This window comes from Procambarus clarkii, unplaced genomic scaffold (assembly GCF_040958095.1).
Source record: "Procambarus clarkii isolate CNS0578487 unplaced genomic scaffold, FALCON_Pclarkii_2.0 HiC_scaffold_98, whole genome shotgun sequence".
In the NCBI taxonomy this organism is placed as follows: domain Eukaryota; kingdom Metazoa; phylum Arthropoda; class Malacostraca; order Decapoda; family Cambaridae; genus Procambarus; species Procambarus clarkii.
Genome location: NW_027189131.1, coordinates 1,683,928 through 1,702,323, shown reverse-complemented (window position 1 = coordinate 1,702,323; position 18,396 = coordinate 1,683,928). Strand labels below are relative to the sequence as shown.

Sequence of the window (18,396 nt, the reverse complement as noted above, 5' to 3'; positions counted from 1 at the left end):
CCAAGCCTGACGCACGCAGCATGAGCTAACAGCACTGCTGTTCAGCTTGTGACCACAGCATCGCCTAAAAATGCCAAAATATACTTGATCATGCTGTTATGTAGCGATGGTATTATTACAGAAGACCCCTGACTGATAAAACTGACCAGGGTTCTGATAATAGCAGGATTGTGGTGATATTTAGCACTGTGCACCATGGAGGGAGGAGTAATGCTGTGGGAGGGAGGGTGGTGGCGATGTCTTCTGACTGTGTGTGGCCATCTTTTATTGACTGCACTCACCATACCAGCTTAGTGGTACGCTATGGTGAACACAAATGTAGATACTTATATATAACGTGTGTATAGAGGGTATAAACAGCAAGAGAAGGTTGAGAGCCGCCATTTTGGTGATGGCGGTGGCGTCGTCTGCACGACGCCACCATGCAGACGACGGTGTTGTTTACTGGTTACCACAATGGTCTTTGGGCACCATACCAGTTTACTTGTAGAAGTATGGTGAATAAAACAGGTAGATATTTATATATAATGTGTGTATATAGCGTAATAACACCACACAGTATTGTTGGAGGAGAAATATTAGTGCGTCTGGCCTTGAGGGCGGCAGCCATCAGCTGACTGTGTGAGGTCCTACGTCTTTGTGCCTTTACTCACCATACAAGCTTAGATGTACAGTTATTGTGAACAAAACATGTAAATACTTATATATAACGTCTGTATTTAAAAGCAAAAACAGTATGGTGGGTGGAGAATGGTGGCAAGTCAGGTGAGGTGAGGGAGGGAGGGAGTGGCAGCCAGTAGCGGGCTCCCACTGCAACTCAGCATACCAATTTAGTGGCTCATTATGGTGAACACGAATGTAGATACGTATATATAACGTCTGTATATAGTGAATTATAGCAAAAACAGTATTGTGGGAGGAGAATGTGGGCAAGTCAGATGACTTGAGGGAGGGCGTGAGTGGCTGGCTGGTACATGGCGGTCACTCCTCGTTACTTTTTGACTCATAATAGCTACTTAGTGGTTCGTTAGAGTGAACAAAACATGCAGATACTTATATATAACCTATGCTTATAGTGTAATAACTGACTAAGTATTTGTTCACTGATTGATGAACATAATTGAATCAACATACACACCATATTTTTGAGTACAGCGATGATTCACTCATTTTATTATATAAATATATCAAACTACACACTATTGAATAATATTACAGCAAAAAAAACTATGAAAAATCAATCAGTGACATTGAAATAATTAGGTAATTATCTCTTTGTGGCAACTCTGGCCTGACAGCTGGCGATCAACAGACCGCCTGGGACGCACACTGAGTCAGCGCCTGTTATTTGCCAGACTTCCCCGCCCTATAGCGGGCAATATATGCCACTTATGATTTTTTTTATTATTTTTCCCGTGATCAGTGAACACAAATTAAAAGGTTAGGAAGAATTTTTTTTTTTTATTTTAAATTACATGCGCCTGTGGGGAAGAAAGGATATTATACCCCTAGCATGTTAAGGGTTAAAGTACCCAAGAATAAAATTAAACTCCTATCTTCTCAGGTATCTGATTGAAGCTGGTGCTAATGTCAATGCCCAGACATCAGCAGGAGAGACTTCACTAACTTAAGCTTGTGAGAATGGGCACATTGATGTTGCTGACCTGTTACAGGCCGGGGCTAATACGGTGAGTGGTAAACTATTACTGTATATTAATACATCAATGTGTTGACCAAACTGTTATGGAGAGCCACTATAGAAATTTAAAAATATTGGAAAGCATTTCTTGATACAACTTGGCTATCATTGTACCAGCAACAATATCATAGCCTACTCACCTCATTAGAATCATAGTTAATTGTACTCTACAGTATTTGAATCATGTAGTCTTTGCTTTTCAGGAATATTTTCATGAGCTGTATCCTTTCTGTGGGGAGCCCCTTTGGCTCCCTGGACCTATCGGGCTAATGTGTGCTATATTAGACCGGGGCATTAGCTATGGAGTTCGACCTACCTGGGACCACGAACCAAAATCTGGCCCCTTCAGAGCAGGTTGCAGGGTGCAATGGCCCTGGAAAACCCCCTTGTGGTTGGGGGGTTTTCCTTGTCGATTGTGATGGGGAGGTAGGGACAGGCATTAAATAGGCAAGAGAGAGCTGAGGAGGAAAGTCAGGTGAAGGGGATAGTAGTAATGAGAACTGCAGCAGGCCTATTGGCCCACACGAGGCAGCTCCTATTATAACCACCGAAGGAGATAGTAATAGGAAAAAGAAGAGGATAGCAAGGGAGCGTAGGAGAAGACAATGAACAGAAAAAGGGAGAAGAGAGAAAGAAAGGGAAAGAGAAAGAAAGAAATAAATGGAAGGGGGAAAGCTTATGTTAAGTCACGTTTGTTAGAAAGATTAGAGCATTTGAGTATATACTGTGAAAGGGAAGAGTCCACAGCAACAAAGCCAGGACTCAAGTTCATGTTGGGTACATTGTTTATAAGAGCCGATTCTACAAGACGGCGTCTGTGTAGAGTAGAGGCAGGAAAGATTATTTTGGAGGAAGACCAATCAATGGGATGATTAGAATCCCTCACATGGCAGAAGAGAGCATTGTTAGTGTCTGCAGACATAACACTTCTCTTGTGTTCTTTAAGTCTGTCATTCAGTGTACGGCCAGTTTCGCCAAAGTATTGGAGAGGACAAGATGAACAGGAAATAGCGTAGACACCACCAGCATTAGAAGCAGGAGGAGCAGTGTGAACTAGATTGCTACGAAGTGTGTTAGTTTGTCGAAAGGCGAGTTTAATGTCAAGAGGATTCCTTTCCTTGTCTGCTATTGACTGGGGTTAGGCACCCAGAAATGTATGCATAACAAAACAAACCTCCACATGGCAAGAAACTAATAACTAAAAACTGAAAACAGGTAGAACTCCCTCCGATCCCAACGAAACAAGCAAACATCACATTCTACTGCCGCGCTGCTTGTTCGTGCAGCCCTTCCTTCCCAGAGAGCCCGAGACGGGGAGGGTGGAGCCCTGAACCTCCCTGCACTGGCTACTCAGTCATCCAGTTCGTTCGCTAATGTGATCCGGGGCGGACTCTTCTCTGGCCTCAAATACCTTGGCGGTGTTTTGCCATCGTGGCGACTTCTGTTGTGTCGTTGTGTGTGGTGGCCAGGTGTTCCTCATCAGTGCCTGGAGCTGCATGTGCTTTGGGGCTTCCTTCCCTAAGCTCCCTGCGAGGACTGCCCTTGCGTGTTAGGGTTATCTTCCCTGGGGCGTTCGGGAACTCATTTCCATGGAAGTTCTTGCGCGCGGCATTTACCTCGCCCTTGGGGCCAGCTGGGGCTTTGTGGCCATTGTTTGGCCTTGGGTAGGAAGTGGTATCATGCTGGTTGGGGCATCAAGGTGCTGTGTAGCCTGCCCACCTAGCAGTGGCCGGTACCTGTTTCCTCTGGGGACGCTATACTTTTGCGGGGTTTTTCGTTTTTTCGTATGTTTTTGTTTTCTTGCCTGGTGGGGGTCTGCCTGGAGTGGCTATATTTCCACTAATAATATTTTTGTGGTCCTCTGCTAGGCCCCCATGATTGTACATGTCGCATGAGTTTCAGTTCACTCTCCCCCCTTTGTTAGCTTTCGGTTTTAACCACTTAGCAACACCTTGGGTGCTTCCCATATCAGTCTACCTTTGGGCCCTGGAAACCCCTATCAAGGTTTAGTAGACCATTGGATATGTCTTCCGGGTCCCATCCCGCCTTGTGCAGGTTTGAAGGTTGCTGTGTGCCCTTGTCTCAGGGTGACAGTCACCTCTTTTGCCTCCGTCATGCTGCCTCTTGAGTCAACGACACCTTTGACCCGGAGTCTCGCGAGCCGTGTTCTCTGCTTGTTCTCCAATATTATTCTGATATTACTGTTAGGGTAAAGGCAGCATTCGCGTTGCATGCTAGCTTTAGGTTGCTGCAACGCGCTGGATTGGTTTCCCACCTGGATGCCCTGCGGCTGCCTCACTTTGGTTACAGGGACCCAGACCTGGGGGCGTTAGTCGCTTCGACTTTGGTTCAGACTGCGCTCCCTGGTCCTTGCCCTGATTTTAATCCTCCCCTTGCTTCCGGCTCCAAAACTTCTGAGGGTTTTGGAGTTGGAACAGTTGGTAATGAGACTCGGGCAGCTTTGTGGACTGCCTCATTCAGGTGGGAGATGGAGGCACTTGAGCCAGTTCCTCTTACCTAGGCTTCTGGGTCCCACCAGCAGGCCCCATTCTTGTCAACCTTTCCCCTGGACTCTGCATTTTCTTCAGGGGTAGAGAGTATGGAAGACTGCTCTTCATCTTGTCCCGAATTGGGGGATCCTGGGGATGGGGAGGAGTTGATCTGGGGACTTTGGGCCCCTTTGACTTTGCTTGGGTGCTAGTGCCCTCTTTGTGCGGCTTGTAGTTGCAGGGGGAGGGGGGTTTTCTATCCCCCCCTTCCCTGTATGAGTATGATTTGGGTTTGGCTCCTCCCCGGGTTCAGTTCTGGGCCCCTTTGGGTACCTTGGCCCCATCTTTCCAGAGGTTTTCTGCCTCGTATCTCCACGCGGGAGGTTCAGGAGGCTTTTACTGCATACCTCCTTCGAGACCTGAATTCCACCTCTATTATGGGTCCGCCCTCTTTTGAGATTGGCACTTCTTCCCTGTATTGGGTGTGTGCGTTTGGAGGTTCCGGAGTCTTCCTGGCTGGTAAACTGCCCTTTGTTTTGTTGTGGGTGTGGCATGGGTTTTGTTGGTTCCACAATAAATCACAATAATCATAAATCACAATAGCGGGAACGTAGGTTCGAACCTTTATCACGGCCCTTGTGGATCAAGGGAGTCACAGTAGTCCAGTTGTGGGAGCATCCTCCGCGGCCTCACAGTCCGCAGGTCCAGCTCTTTTTTATCTTAGAGATGAAAATCATAGAAAAAATAGTAGGATTAGGAGAAGGCATAAATTCAAAGAAGCATGTATGTGATTTTAGGAGGAAAGGAATATATGAGAAAGACAAGAACCGCCCCTTAAAGGTGACGTTTAATGGAGTGAAGTATATGACAGAAGGGCTTCGGAATACCAGAAAATTGCAATGTGATGAGGGTGGCAAACTTTGGTCAATAAGACAAGACCTCTGAAAAGAGGACAGAGAAAAGTTGAAAATGAACCTCATTGAAGCGAAATGTCAAAATGGGGATAGAAATGAAGAAGAAAGGAAATCTTTTTTGTACAAAGTGTCAGGGACTGAAAAGCTTGTGAAATGGTACATAAAGTCAAAGCAAAAAAATCATTAACCCTTTAACTGCACGGCCTATAAATATGACACCCCCCCTCCCCCCAGTGTGCAAGAAATAAATTCTTGGGAAAAAATTCTTCTCTGGGGGGAGCCCCGTCGGCTCCCCACGGAGCTTTACCAGGCTGATATGCTAATGTCAGACTTTGGCATCAGTCATGTGTATGGAGTTCTGTGGGCCTACCGGGGACCACAGCCAGAACCTGGCCCCCACAGAGAGGCAAGGGGAGCAATGGCCTATAGAAACCCCCGTGTGGTTGGAAGCATTCTATGTGTGCCATCAACCGGGTCAAGCATCCAGAAAGGTAAGCATTCCAAAACAAACCCCTATTCTGGTTAAAATTGCTACCGAAAGCCGAACTAGTGGATAGAACTCCCCAACAGAAAACAAGGAAACTAGTATGACGTCATACGTCACCGCACCGCTGTCTGCGCAGCTCCCCCCTCCCCGGGAGGGGGAAGGGGAAGCCCCAGACCTCCCACGCCGGCTATCCACCCATCAGTTCTTTGGCTCATGCTATAGGCACCGGTTATGTGCTCCGGCTCCAGTGGTTGTTTCAGCACTGTACCTAGAGAGCCGGAGAGAAGGGAGCCGGTCGGCCGAGCGGACAGCACACTGGACTTGTGATCCTGTGGTCCCGGGTTCGATCCCGGGCGCCGGCGAGAAACAATGGGCAGAGTTTCTTTCACCCTATGCCCCTGTTACCTAGCAGTAAAAATAGGTACCTGGGTGTTAGTCAGCTGTCACGGGCTGCTTCCTGGGGGTGGAGGCCTGGTCGAGGACCGGGCCGCGGGGACACTAAAGCCCCGAAATCATCTCAAGATAACCTCAAGAGTGTGGTGTCTGTTTTCTAGGTGGTGCGTGAGCTGGGAGTAATTCTCCAGTACTCGGGCTGCATGCGCCTAGGGTTCCCTTCCCTAGGTGCCCTGTAAGTACTGCCCTTGGGGCTTGGGGCCACCTTCCACAGGTTCCTTGGGTTCTGCCCCTGCTAGGCCCTTTACTGCTTGGTTTTCGGCCGCTCTTTGTGTGCTCGGGTGTTCTGTCTCCCTTGTTCGCCTTAGAGTAAGGGGCAGTTTTTGCGCTGGTGGGGCGCAAGGTACTGTGCAGCTTGTCTTTACCAATCATGGCGGCCTGCGAGTTTGGTTGCTCGTTGTGGCTCGGTTACCCGGTTGTGCTGACTAAGTGGATGCGGGCAGCAGGGGCGTTGCACTTTGAGCCTTGGTGGTGGCAACGTTCTCATGGTTTACTCCCCGGGAGCCCCGGGGCTGCCCCGTTTTGGTTCGTGTTGGAACTTGGGGGTGTTGGTTGCTTCGGTTCCATCCACGCCCCCTTGTCTTTCCCCTGGATCCCCCTTCCTGCCTGCATCCGATTCCTTACCGTCTATAGGTTCGGAGCAGGGTTTTGATGGTGTTGAGACTCAGGCAGTCTCGGGGAATTCCCCTTCCGAGGTAGTGATGGGGGCATTTGAGCCTGTTCTTCCAGCCGTGTTGTAAGAGTCTGCCAGTAGGCTCCCTTAGTGTTTTCACGGCTGCCCCGGTTTTCTGGTACGGTCGGGGCTTTGGGGGAACAGCTCGGCCCCGGGGCCTATCGTGTAGGTTCCCGGGGCTGGGGAGGGGCTGACTTGGTGGGCCTTGGCCCCGTTGGACCCCGTGGGGGTTTTTATCCCCCTCTAGGCTTGTGGTTACGAGGAGTGGGGTCTTTCCTCCCCACTCGCCGTACGTGCTGTTGGGCGTCGGCCCCTCCCCGGGCTCGGTTCTTTGGCCTTTGAGTCGGTTGGTTCCATCCTGTGGGTGGATGTTTCCTCCCACCCTTTTTTGGGACGGTGTTTTCGTCATGTTTCCCCGTTCTTGGGGTTCTACCTGACTTCTGGTCTCAGGTGCGCCTGCGCCTTTGTGTGCCTTCGGGACTAGTGTTGGCTTCTGTGTTCTCGAGGGTTCGGGAAGGTTTTCGCTACTTCCCGCATTATTGGAACGTCTGTCAGCTCTTCGTCCTTGTCCGCGTTTTGGGCTCCTTGTGGCCCAGTTGGGCTACTTGTGGGCTGGTTGGGCTACTTGTAGCCCTGTTGGGCTACTTGTAGCCTTGTTGGGCTGCTTGTGGACCAGTTGGGTTCCTTTTTGGGCTTTGTCTTCGCTTCGTTGGCCGGTTTTATTGTTCCTGCTTCCTTTTTTTGGCTACTTTTCTAGTGCAGTAGTCCTGGTTGGCGCCTTCCCGCAGAGAGGGTTGTGCGGTTCGGCCTGCGTGTCATGCGCCGTGATTTGTTTTGGTTTGGGCGGTGTGTTTCAGTGCTGGTGTTTTGGGCCCTTTTTGCTCAAGTGCTTCGTCTCTCGCTCTTCTCCCTGGCTGCAGTATGTGCCCCTTCGCTCCGGGGGTGTCCTGGTTCCCAGTTGTGGGGAGGACGCCGCGGTTTTCCCTGTCATGGGTGTGGGCCGCCTCCTTCGCCTCTACCCTGCTCTCCTGCGGGTCCGGCCGGGTCCGGCTCTGGCGTCTTCACCTGGCGGTGCTCCCAGGTTCTTCTGGGCGCGGGTGAGTCTTGTCACGTTCGTGCCACCGTTCGCCAGGCGAGTTTCTGCGGTCTGGCGTCTTTTGGCTGGGCGCTGGATGCGGTGTTGTTTATGTACCTGTCTTTATTTAGGTATATTTTTGTACGACTGAGACCGTTTGCACACCAGTGACTGTCCCTTTTTCAACCCTTCCTGTCCGACTCATGTGCATGTCCAACCCATGCTAGAGTCATTCAGGGGACCCACCTTTTTTAATGTTGTGAGGTGTGGGGGTTGTGGGGTTGGTTCTGTACTCACCTGGTAAGGCTCCGGGCTGTGCTTGCAGGGTTTGAGCTCTGGCTCTTGGGTCCCGCCTATCTGGTAGAACTTGCGGGATAGTACCAGCGGAGTGCAATGGTGCTATAGGCACAGTTGGGGAACACTGTATAACCATCAGAAGTCTGCGGTTGTTACACGACCTACTTGCGAGCATAAGCCTTATTGCTGGTATGTCCGTGGACTTCCGGGGCACACTAGCCTGTTTTCGAATAGAAGTTCCGGCCCATCCTGATTGTGGGGGTATGTTGGCCTGCGGGCCGCTCCTAGCTGCTGCCTGGTGGGCCACCCTCTGGCCGGTCGAGCCTGGCCTCGGGCCGGGCTTGGGGTGTAAATGAGCTCCCAGTACCCCATCCAGCAGGTATCGAGCAGGGTTTCTCCGCCGTCGGTCGCCTGGTGTACAGGTTTCTGGGCCTGCTGGGTTTTGTTGTGTCTCCGTTGGCCCTGTCTGGGGTCTGCCTGCTCTGTTCTCTGCCTTTGCAGAAGCGAGTTGCTATTTACATGTTGCATGTTGTGGTGGTGCCTGTTGCTGCTACTGCACGCATGCATTGGTACCGTGTTTCGCGGTGGCGTGTCCTTGTTCCTGTGTCCGGTTGTGGAGTGGCACTTTGCTGCTGTTTGGTGCCTGGGGTTTGCGTATGGGGGTTTGCTTGTTTTTCGTGGTCTTCGGGTACTTGGTTTGGCCCTCTCATGTGCGTGGGGGTTTTCTGTCCCTGCCTGATTGTCCACCCCTGGTGGTTTTTGTGCTTCTGCTCTTTCATCCTGCCTCCTCTGCAGCAGGGGTATTCTGCGTGTGTTCCTTGACTTCTTGGGCGTTTTTCAGCCTGTGTCCTGTAGCGTGCTTCTTTGTCTCGGTCTATTGTAGTTGCTCGTACCCCTTGGTTCGGGTACTGTTCTGGCGGCAACCCTTCCGCCTTCTTTGGTTTCCTAGCTTTCCTAGGTTTTTTTGGGATTCAGTGCCTTGGCACCTACCCGAGCCCTCGCTCGATGTGTACACGGACGTGTCGTCACTTGGCTGGGGTTTTGTGACCAGTGCTTACCAGGCCGGCCAGATGCGGTGGGGTTTGTCCCTCCATCGGGCTTACAGCACAGTCCGGGAGTTCGCGGCAGTGTGGATGTCGCTTCAGAGTGTTCGAGTCACAAGTGGATCGATGATCCGGCTCCATTCAGACTGCTCCCCGGTGGTTCATTGCCTGAACTGCGGGGGTTCGATGCGGTCCTTGGCTCTTTGGGGCTGGTCGCTTCGGGTGACTCGTCTGCTGAATTCTCGGAGTTTGGCTCTCCTGGCTGTTCATGTCCGGGGGGTGTCCACCGTCCTGGCGGACAGCCTGTCTCGTTTCCCTTCCCCTTTCCACGGAATGGACGGTCAACGCCAACTCCTTCAGTTGGCTGTGCCAGATGTTCGGAACTCCGGACGTGGATCTCTTCGCGTCGACATGGTCAAGGCGTCTCCCGGTATACGTGGTGCCCTTCCCCAACAGCGAGGCCGTCGGGGTTGACGCCTTCCAGCAGGACTGGGCGAGGTGGAGTTACTTGTACCTCTTTCCCCTGGTTCAGCTGTTGCTCCAGGTCCTGGCTTGCTTGGAGACTTAGCAGGGTCGAGTTGTCCTGGCTCCTTGGTGGCTGGCCCAGCCTTAATTTCAGGCGCTGCTTGCTCGGTGTCCGAACCCAACGGTCTTCCCGCGGCTCCACCTCTTTCAGTGGATCGATCCAGCCTGGTATGAGGCTGGTTCGGTCTTCTCCTCGAGTCTTCGTGTCTGGAGTTTTTAACTCTGGTTTATCATCACTTGTATGGTGTGCAGGTGGCTTCGTTGTTGGTCTCCCGCCTGTGTGCTTTGTCTCCGGCAGTATGAAGTTTCCTGGCGGTCCTTCCGGTTCTTCCTATCACTGCGTAGGTGTTCTTCAGTCTCTGATAGGGTTGTTCTGTCCTTTCTCCCTTGGTTGTTCCAGGACCGTCATCTTATGCCCAATACTGTCGTCTCGTATCATGTGACGCTGGTGGAGCCGCTTCAGCTTGCTTTCGGTGTTGATATTACTTCTGCCCCGTTCCGCAAGCTGTCTTGGGCACTGTTTCACCTCCGGCCTGCTCATGTGCCTCCTGAGCCTTCCTGGTCCTTGGACCGGGTGCTCTCGTTTCTCTCTTCTCCTCGGTTTGTTGTGGCCCCTTCCGTTCGGGATTGTTTTTTTAAAGCTCTTTTCCTGTTGGCATTGGCTTCTGGGGGTCGGGTAGGGGAACTCTATGCTCTCCTCTGGCATAGGGGTTTCTGCTCCTTTGGTCCTGGTGGTCGTTTTGTTCGGTTGCAGCCATCTCTTTCTTTTCTGGCGAAGAATGAAACAGCTGCTTTTTGGAGGGGGCCGTGGGTTGTTGATGCTTGGTTGGTCAGGCCTGAGGATGCATCATGTGTTGTGTCCGGTTGCGACTCTCCGCCATTATTTGTGCGCCACGGCTTTGGTGGCTGGGATGCGCTTTGGGTTGACCCAATTTCCCTTCTTCCCTGTTCCTGGGCTCAGGTCTCTCAGGTTGTCCGCAGGGTTATTAAGTCTAGCCAGCCTGCGGTTTATCCCCGTGCCCACGACGTACGTAAATTTGCGGCTTTGGCTGCCGTCTTTGGCAACATGTCTTGGGTTGACATTCGGGTGCAGGGTTTTTGGAGGTTGAACAGGGTCCTGGTGGCTATCTACCTGGTGAATGTTCCAGGACCAGGTAGGGCCTGCGTTACCTTGGGTCGGCAGTTGCAGCCAGTTGTCTCGACTTCACGTTAAAGAGTGAGGATGAACCGCCTCCTGGACGAGACCCTGTTTTTCCTTATCTTTGGGTAGTTAGCTTCGGGAAGCTGCAGGGGCTCCCCCCAGAAAACCAGCGTTGAATATAATGAAATGCCATTTTCTGGGCGAGTCCCGGAGGCTCCCCGGCATTTCTCCCTCCCTCCGGTCGGCGGTGTTTTTCATGCTTTTTGACATCCAGCCTAAGAATTGAAGGTTGGGTCGCCGGCGGATGAGTCTGGGGTTCCCCCCCTTCCCCTCCCGGGGATGGGGGGGGGTTGAGCAGACAGCGGGGCGGTGACATGATGACGTCATGCTAGTTTCCTAATTTTCGCTTGGGGAGTTCTGTCCACCTGTTTGGCTTTCGGTCGCAATAATTTTACCAGAATAGGGGTTTGTTTTGGGGTATCTTTGTAGGTGCCTGTCCCGGTCGATGGTAGACATAGAATGCTCCCAATCATGGGGGGGGGGGGTCTATAGGCCATTGCTCCTCGTGCCTCTCTAGATGGGGCCAGGTTCTGGCTCGTGGTCCCTGGTAGGCAAGAACTCCATGCATTGACTGATGCCAGACAGATGTTGAATATCCATCCACCCTGGATATCTCTGGGGAGCCTCTGGGACTCACCCAGAAAATGGCATTTCATTGCATTCAACCCTGGTTTTTTGCTTTCATTCACTATACACAGACGTTAAATATAACTACATCTTTTGTTCACCATAACTGTACATCTAAGCTTGTATTGGGAGTTCAAGCAATAAGAGACGTAACTACACACACAGTCAGCTGGTGGCTGCTGCCGTCACTGGTTCAAGGCCAGACGCACTAATATTTCGCCAACAATACTGTTTGTGGTGTTATTACTCTATATACACACATTATATATAAGTATCTACATGTTTTATTCACCATACCTGTAGAAATAAGCTGGTATGGTACCCAAAGACCATAGTGGCCACCAGTAAACAACATGATAAGTCGTGCAGACGACACACCTCCCTCACCAAAATGGCGGCTTCTATTGCTGTTATTACACTCTATTCACACATTATATATAAGTATCTACATTTGTGTTCTCTATAGCGAACCCCTAAGCTGGTATGGTAAGTCCAGTCACTAAAAGGTGGCCACACACAGTCAGAAGACGATGCCACCATCCTCCCTCCCTCAGCATTACTCCTCTCACCTTGGAGCACAGCGCTAAATATCAATGCAATCCTGCTATTATCAGAATCCTGGTCAGTTTTATCACAGTCAGGGGTATTCTGTAATACTGCCATCGATAAATAATAGCATGTACATATATCTATTGACATTTTTAGGCGATACTGTGGTCACAAGCTGAACAGTGGTGCTGTGAGCTCATGCTGCATGCGTCAGCCTTGGTGGCTCTCACACCCAGGAATGTTGGCAACGATTTTTTTTTCTAGGTGGCGTTTGTCAGCTATCGGTCGTGGCTGCACTATAGCTGCCCCTATCCCACGTGTTGCGTTTAATTTAAAGTGCTAGACACTAAAACAGCTATTAATGTATTGCGCGGTTTCGGTAATGTTACTCACATCATCTATATATGTACAGTATAGTACTGTCTAAGGGATAATGTGTGCTTGTTCACCCCGTGCTTTCTCAGGATGTTGGCCTTGTGCAGCTGCAGGTTACTTCCCTCTCAGCACCCTTGGTTGCGGAGGATTTGCGCGCCCGTGGGCATTTGGCTTCAGTCTTGTGCTTCTTTTCCCTTCTAGAGCTGTCTTCTGCCTGGCTTGAGGAGGATGTGTGGAGCTGTTGAGTGCCGGGCCTTTGTCTAATGTGCTGTCCTTGGTGGCACGGGCATCGACCACACTATTGAAGTTCTTTGCGCCAATCCTGAAGGAGACTGTGTCTCTGTTCTTTGCTTCTCACCTTGCGTGCCATCAGCCTGTGCTCGCTCTCTCTTTGGAATCCGTTTGCGCCCTGGCTCTTAGGTTTTCATTTCCATTTTGTCCATTGCTGTTTGCAGAGACTACTGTCATTCAGTTTCTGCAGGTGGCTTCATCTACCTGTCTTCCTCTCAGTCTTGTTGATTCTCCAGGGTGGCCGTTCTCGGCCTTCTCGAAAGGGTCGTGTCAAGGCTTGGGAGTTCTGCTTGTTGTGGTGGGCCATTGGTACCAGCTTCTGAGCCGACATTGCCTTTGGAGCTGGCGTCGTCTGGTCAGCGAGATAATCACTCTGTTCGATGGTCGGCTTCTTGCAAGGGGTTTCGGCACTTTTGCAGTTCGCCCTGTTGACTGGACAATGGTGAGGGAGGCTCTTTTGGTTTGCTTGTGCTTGGTCCCATAATTCGTGGGCGTTTGTGGTCATGCCATCCAGCCCGTGGTGGCGTTGGGCGGCTCCTTCCCCTGCAGGGGGTTTGGGGCTGGCATAGCAGGCTTCTTTCCCTGTGCTTCGTCGGGTCATCTTGGAGTTGGTACTCTTGGGCATGGACAAAATGACTCCTTCCCTCAGGTGGGTTTCCTGCCTGTTTCCAGTGCTGAAACTGGATTGTGCAGATCTGCAGTTCATTCTGTACTTGTCCCGTCTGAAACCCTGGATTCCTTGCCGTCTCTTTTCAGATGACCACCCTGTCTCAGGTCCGGCTTCTTTTGGAGTCGGGTGCCTGTATGGTGTCCCTAGACCTCAAGGATGCGTATTGGCACATTCCTATTCATCCAATGTTCATGGACTGGTTGGGTTTTGTGGTGGGGAGTCAGGCTTACCGCTTTCATTGCCTTCCTTTTGGCTTAAATCTAGCACCTCGCGTATTCACGGGGTTTACCCGGGTCGCGGTGATCCGTCTGCATCTGCTAGCAGTTTGGGTCCTGGCCTACCTCGACGACTGCCCGGTGTGGGCTCACAATCGGTCCGTTTGTCTGCTCGCCAGGGGTGTGGTTCTTTCCCAGCTCGCCGGGTTCGGGTTCCTGGTGAATTGGAGGAAGTCCCATCTGACTCCGTCCCAGGTTCGGACCTGGCTGGGTCTTGTTGGGACTCTCGGACTGCTTCCACGTCTCTCCCTCCAGAGACATTGCTGCAGCTGTGGTCCTGCCTTCAACTGTTTCTGGGGGAGTCCGGGTCACTCGGTGGTTGCTCGAACAGTTGTGCGGGAGTCTGCACTTCACCATGCTGGTCTGTCCGATGGGTCAGGTTTGACTTTGTCGTCTGTTCTGGTTCCTTTGGTGATGCCCCTTCCACTTCTCTAGCGATCGTTAGGTTCGTCCTTCATGGCCCTTGTGTCTGTTGCTGCATTAGGGTTCCTTTTCGGGGTTTTTGGGGTTAAGTGCCATGGTGCTTTCTCAATCCCTCGCTCGATGTGTTCACGGACGCGTCGTCTCTCAGCTAGGGTTTTATGACCGGTGCTCACCAGGCCGGCCAGGGGCGATGGTGTCCGTTCCATTGGGCTCACAACATTGTAGTTTGCGGTAGTTTGGCTTTTGCTGTGTAGGGTTCGAGGTGCTTGGGGATCAACCATATGGCTCTCTGGTGGTTCATTGCCTGAACCAAAGGAGTTCTCTTCGGTCCTTGCCTGTTTGGGGCTGGTCGCTTTGAGTGGCTCATCTGCTGGCTTCTCAGGGTTTGGCTTTCAGTGTGGTTCATATCCGGGAAGTGTACAACGTCCTGGCGGACGGCCTGTCTTGGTTCATTCCTCTGTCCACGGAATAGACAGTCAATGCCGATTCCTTCCGTTGGCTCTGCCGGACGTACGGACTCACTGACATGAACCTTTTTGCGTCAGCATGGTCTCGGTGTCTCCTGATTTATGTGGCGCCCTTGCCCGACTGCGAGGCTGTTTAGGTGGATGCTTTTCGGCAGGAGTGGTAGTGGTTGGGCTGTTTCCCCCTTGTCCAGCTGTTGCTTCAGATTCTGGCGAGGTTAGAGTCCTCCCAAGGGAGAGTAGACCTCGTGGCCCCTTGGAGGCTGGCCCAGCCTTGGTTCCAGGTGTTGCTTGCTCAATGTGCAAACCCGGAGTGCTTCCTATGACTCCGCCTTTTCCAGCAGGTCAGGCCAGTCAGGTATGTGACTGGTTCGGTGTTTTCTGCTCATTGCGTCTGGTCGTTTTGATACGAGTTTATCACTATTTGTATGGTGATCAGGTTGCTACGTTGATAGTGTACCATCTTCGAGCTTCGAGCTTCGTCTCGGCTACATTATGACGTTTCCTGGCGTTCATTCTGCCATTTTCATTCTTTATCGTAGGTTTTCTTCTATTTCAGATCCGGTTGTCTTGTCTTTTCTTGGCTTTTTCAGGACTGTCATTTGATACCTAATGCTTTCGCCTCCTATTGTGCAGCGCTTGTGGAGGTGCTCCAACTTGTGTTCGGGGTAGATGTCTCTTCGGCCCCATTCTGTAAGCTTTCTCATACTTTGTTTCACCTCCGGCCTGCTCATGCGTCACCTGAGCCGTCCTGGTCCTTGGACAGGATGCTCGTCTATCTTTCCTCTCTTTGGTTTATGGTGACCTCTTTGATTCAAGATTGGTTTTCCAAGGCTCTGTTTTTGTTGGTATTGGCCTCTGGGGGTCGGGTTGGGGAGCTTCATGCTCTCCTCCTGCACAGGGCGTTTCTGCTCTTTCAGTCCTGGTGGCATGTTTGTTCGGTTACAGTCGTCTTCTTTTCTGGCGAAGAACGAGATGGCTGCTTTCCGGAGGGGTCCTTGGATCATTGATGCTTGGTTGGTCAGGCCGGGGGTGCATCATGTGTTGTGTCTGGTTATGACTCTTCGTCGTTATCTGTGCTTCAGCTTCGGTTTTGGGGATGTGCTTTGGGTTGATCCGGTTTCCCTCGTTCCCTGTTCCAGGGTGCGGGTCTCCCAGGTCATCCGCAGGGTTATTAAGTCTAGTCAGCCTGTGGTCTATCCTCGTGCCTATGACGTTAGGAAGTTTGCTGAATTGGCTGCCGTGTTTGGTAACATGTCTTAGGCTGATATTTTGGGCGCGGGGATTTTGGAGGTCGAACAGGGTCCTGGTTGCTCATTAATTAGTTAACATTCCTGCTCCTGGGCATTCCTGTGTTGCTTTGGGGCGCAGGTTGCAGTCTTGACTTCGCTTTGAGGAGTTTGTGGCAGCCACCTCCCAGGTAAGTCCCTCTTTTGACATATCTTTGGTTATGTAGCTCCAGGGAGCTGAAGAAGCTCCCCACAGAAAACCAGCATTGAATGTAATGAAATGCCATTTTCTGGGCGAGCCTTAGAGGCTCCCTGGCAACCCTCCCTCCCTCCAGTCAGTGGTTTTTGCATGGTTGATGCTTAGCTTTCGAACTGGATGACTGAGTAGCAGGCGCAGGGAGGAGAGCGCTGCGCGGACGTGTGGTGCGGCAGTAGAGAGTGACATTTGCTTGTTTCCTTGGTATTGGAGGGAGTTCTTCCTCTCTGTTCGATTTTTAGTTGTTAGTTTCTTACCATGTGGAGTTTTTGTTATGCCTACCTTTCTGGGTGCCTAACCCTAGTTGTTGGCAGATAAGGAAAACCCCCAACCACAAAGAGGATTTCCCAGGGCCATAAACCCCCAACCACAAAGGGGTTTTCCAGGGCCATAAACCCCCAACCACAAAGGGGTTTTCCAGGGCCATAAACCACCAACCACAAAGGGGTTTTCCAGGGCCATAAACCACCAACCACAAAGGGGTTTTCCAGGGCCATAAACCCCCAACTACAAAGAGGTTTTCCAGGGCCATAAACCACCAACCACAAAGGGGTTTTCCAGGGCCATAAACCCCCAACCACAAAGGGGTTTTCCAGGGCCATAAACCACCAACCACAAAGTGGTTTTCCAGGGCTATTGCTCCCTGCAACCTCTTTGAAGAGGCCAGGTTCTGGCTCGTGGTCCTTGGTAGGCCAAATTCCATAGCTAATGGCCCGGTCATATTTAGCACACATTAGCCTGATAGCGCTAGTGTGCCAAAAGGGCTCACCCAGAAAATAGCGCTTCATTACATTCAATGATGGTTTTTTTGCATAAGAATTACAACCTTAATTTATTGAATTATAATAATAATGTCTGAATGCCTTGACCCAAGGATTTAGCATGGAATATATTGGAGAGAATGCCAAAGCAGTTAATCAGTTAAACAAAACAAATTTGGCTTTCCAATAAATAAAAATTGATCACAATCACAGATCACAAGCTGCACTCGACGATCGTTGGAAGCAGACGTGTCCGTTCTGCTAGACATCAGGATCATGAGCGCTTTACCCTAGAAGGTCAGCCCCACTCCCAGCCTGCTTTCTTATATTGGGAGGAGATGGACAGCCTTTTTTCAGTAATGTGAAGAGTTAACCAGCCGACTGTAATGTGAAGAGTTAACCAGCCGACCGTAATGTGAAGAGTTAACCAGCCGACCGTAATGTGAAGAGTTAACCAGCCGACCATAATGTGAAGAGATAACCAGCCGACCGCAATGTGAAGAGTTAACCAGCCGACCGTAATGTGAAGAGATAACCAGCCGACCGTAATGTGAAGAGTTAACCAGCCGACCGTACTGTCAGTGAGAGGGCATCTTCCATCAACACTCCCTGTGTTAGCTGTTTGTCCTTGTCGAGCTGCCTGCTCATCACCATGCATTACAGATGCTACAAGGTTAGTCGTATGCCCCTTGATGAGCATCCGTTTTCCAAGACAGACCTCCTGAAGCTCTTTAACCCTTAAACCATGCAATACATACATATACGATGGAGGTAACTATCATGAAATCGCACAAATCGTACATATACAATTGAGGGTCTAGTGCACGATTTTAAATGCCCCACAAGGGACATTTAGACCAGTCAGCTATAGACCAGTCACAGTCGATAGTAAACAGATGCCATCTTGAAAAAACATTGTGGGTAACATATCCGGGTGTAAGAGCCTCAGTACTGAGTGAACAACCAAGGCTGGGGCATGCAGTATGAGCTAACAGCACTGCTGTTCAGCTTGTGAACACAGCATCGCCTAAAAATGTCTAAATATATATGTACATGCTATTATTTAGCGATGATAGTATTACAGAAGACCCCTGTGACTGTTAAAAATGACCTGGATTCTGATAATAGCAGCATTGTGGTGATAATTAGCGGTGTAGTGGGAGGAGTAATCTTGGTGGGGAGGGAGGGAGGTAGCATCATCTGCTGACTCGTGTGACCACCTTTTACTGTCTGGACTCACTATACCAGCTTAATGGTTTACTATGGTGAACAAAACATGCAGATACAGGGGTAACTCGGTTTAAGAGTTTAATCCGTTCCAGGAGACAGCTCGTATTCCGAAGCTAATTTCCCCATAAAAAATAATGGGAAATGAATTAATCCGTTCCTGACTACTTCAAAAACCCCACATCAAACTAAATTTTTATACCTAATTCATCTAAATAAACCTACAAAACTATGTTCAAGTTATTACTTACCTTGCTGTTGAATGCTGTAGGTGTATGGAAGATGGTGAGGAGGGGGGAGGAGGAGAGGAGTTACTGTTTGGAAGGGGAGTCACCTTCCATTATTACATCAGGCAGTGAGGTCCTTTCTGGTGTGCACTCCCTGGCACGTTTT

At 50.6% G+C, this 18,396-nt stretch overlaps 1 long non-coding RNA gene across 1 annotated transcript; it reads left to right on the top strand.

Annotated features, from left to right (window-relative positions):
- Positions 1-1,563: 1,563 nt before the first annotated feature.
- On the top strand, positions 1,564-17,901 carry LOC138360150 (uncharacterized). Its single transcript, XR_011226228.1, has 2 exons — positions 1,564-1,688; positions 16,990-17,901. It is a non-coding gene; the product is annotated as an uncharacterized lncRNA (long non-coding RNA).
- Positions 17,902-18,396: the final 495 nt, after the last annotated feature.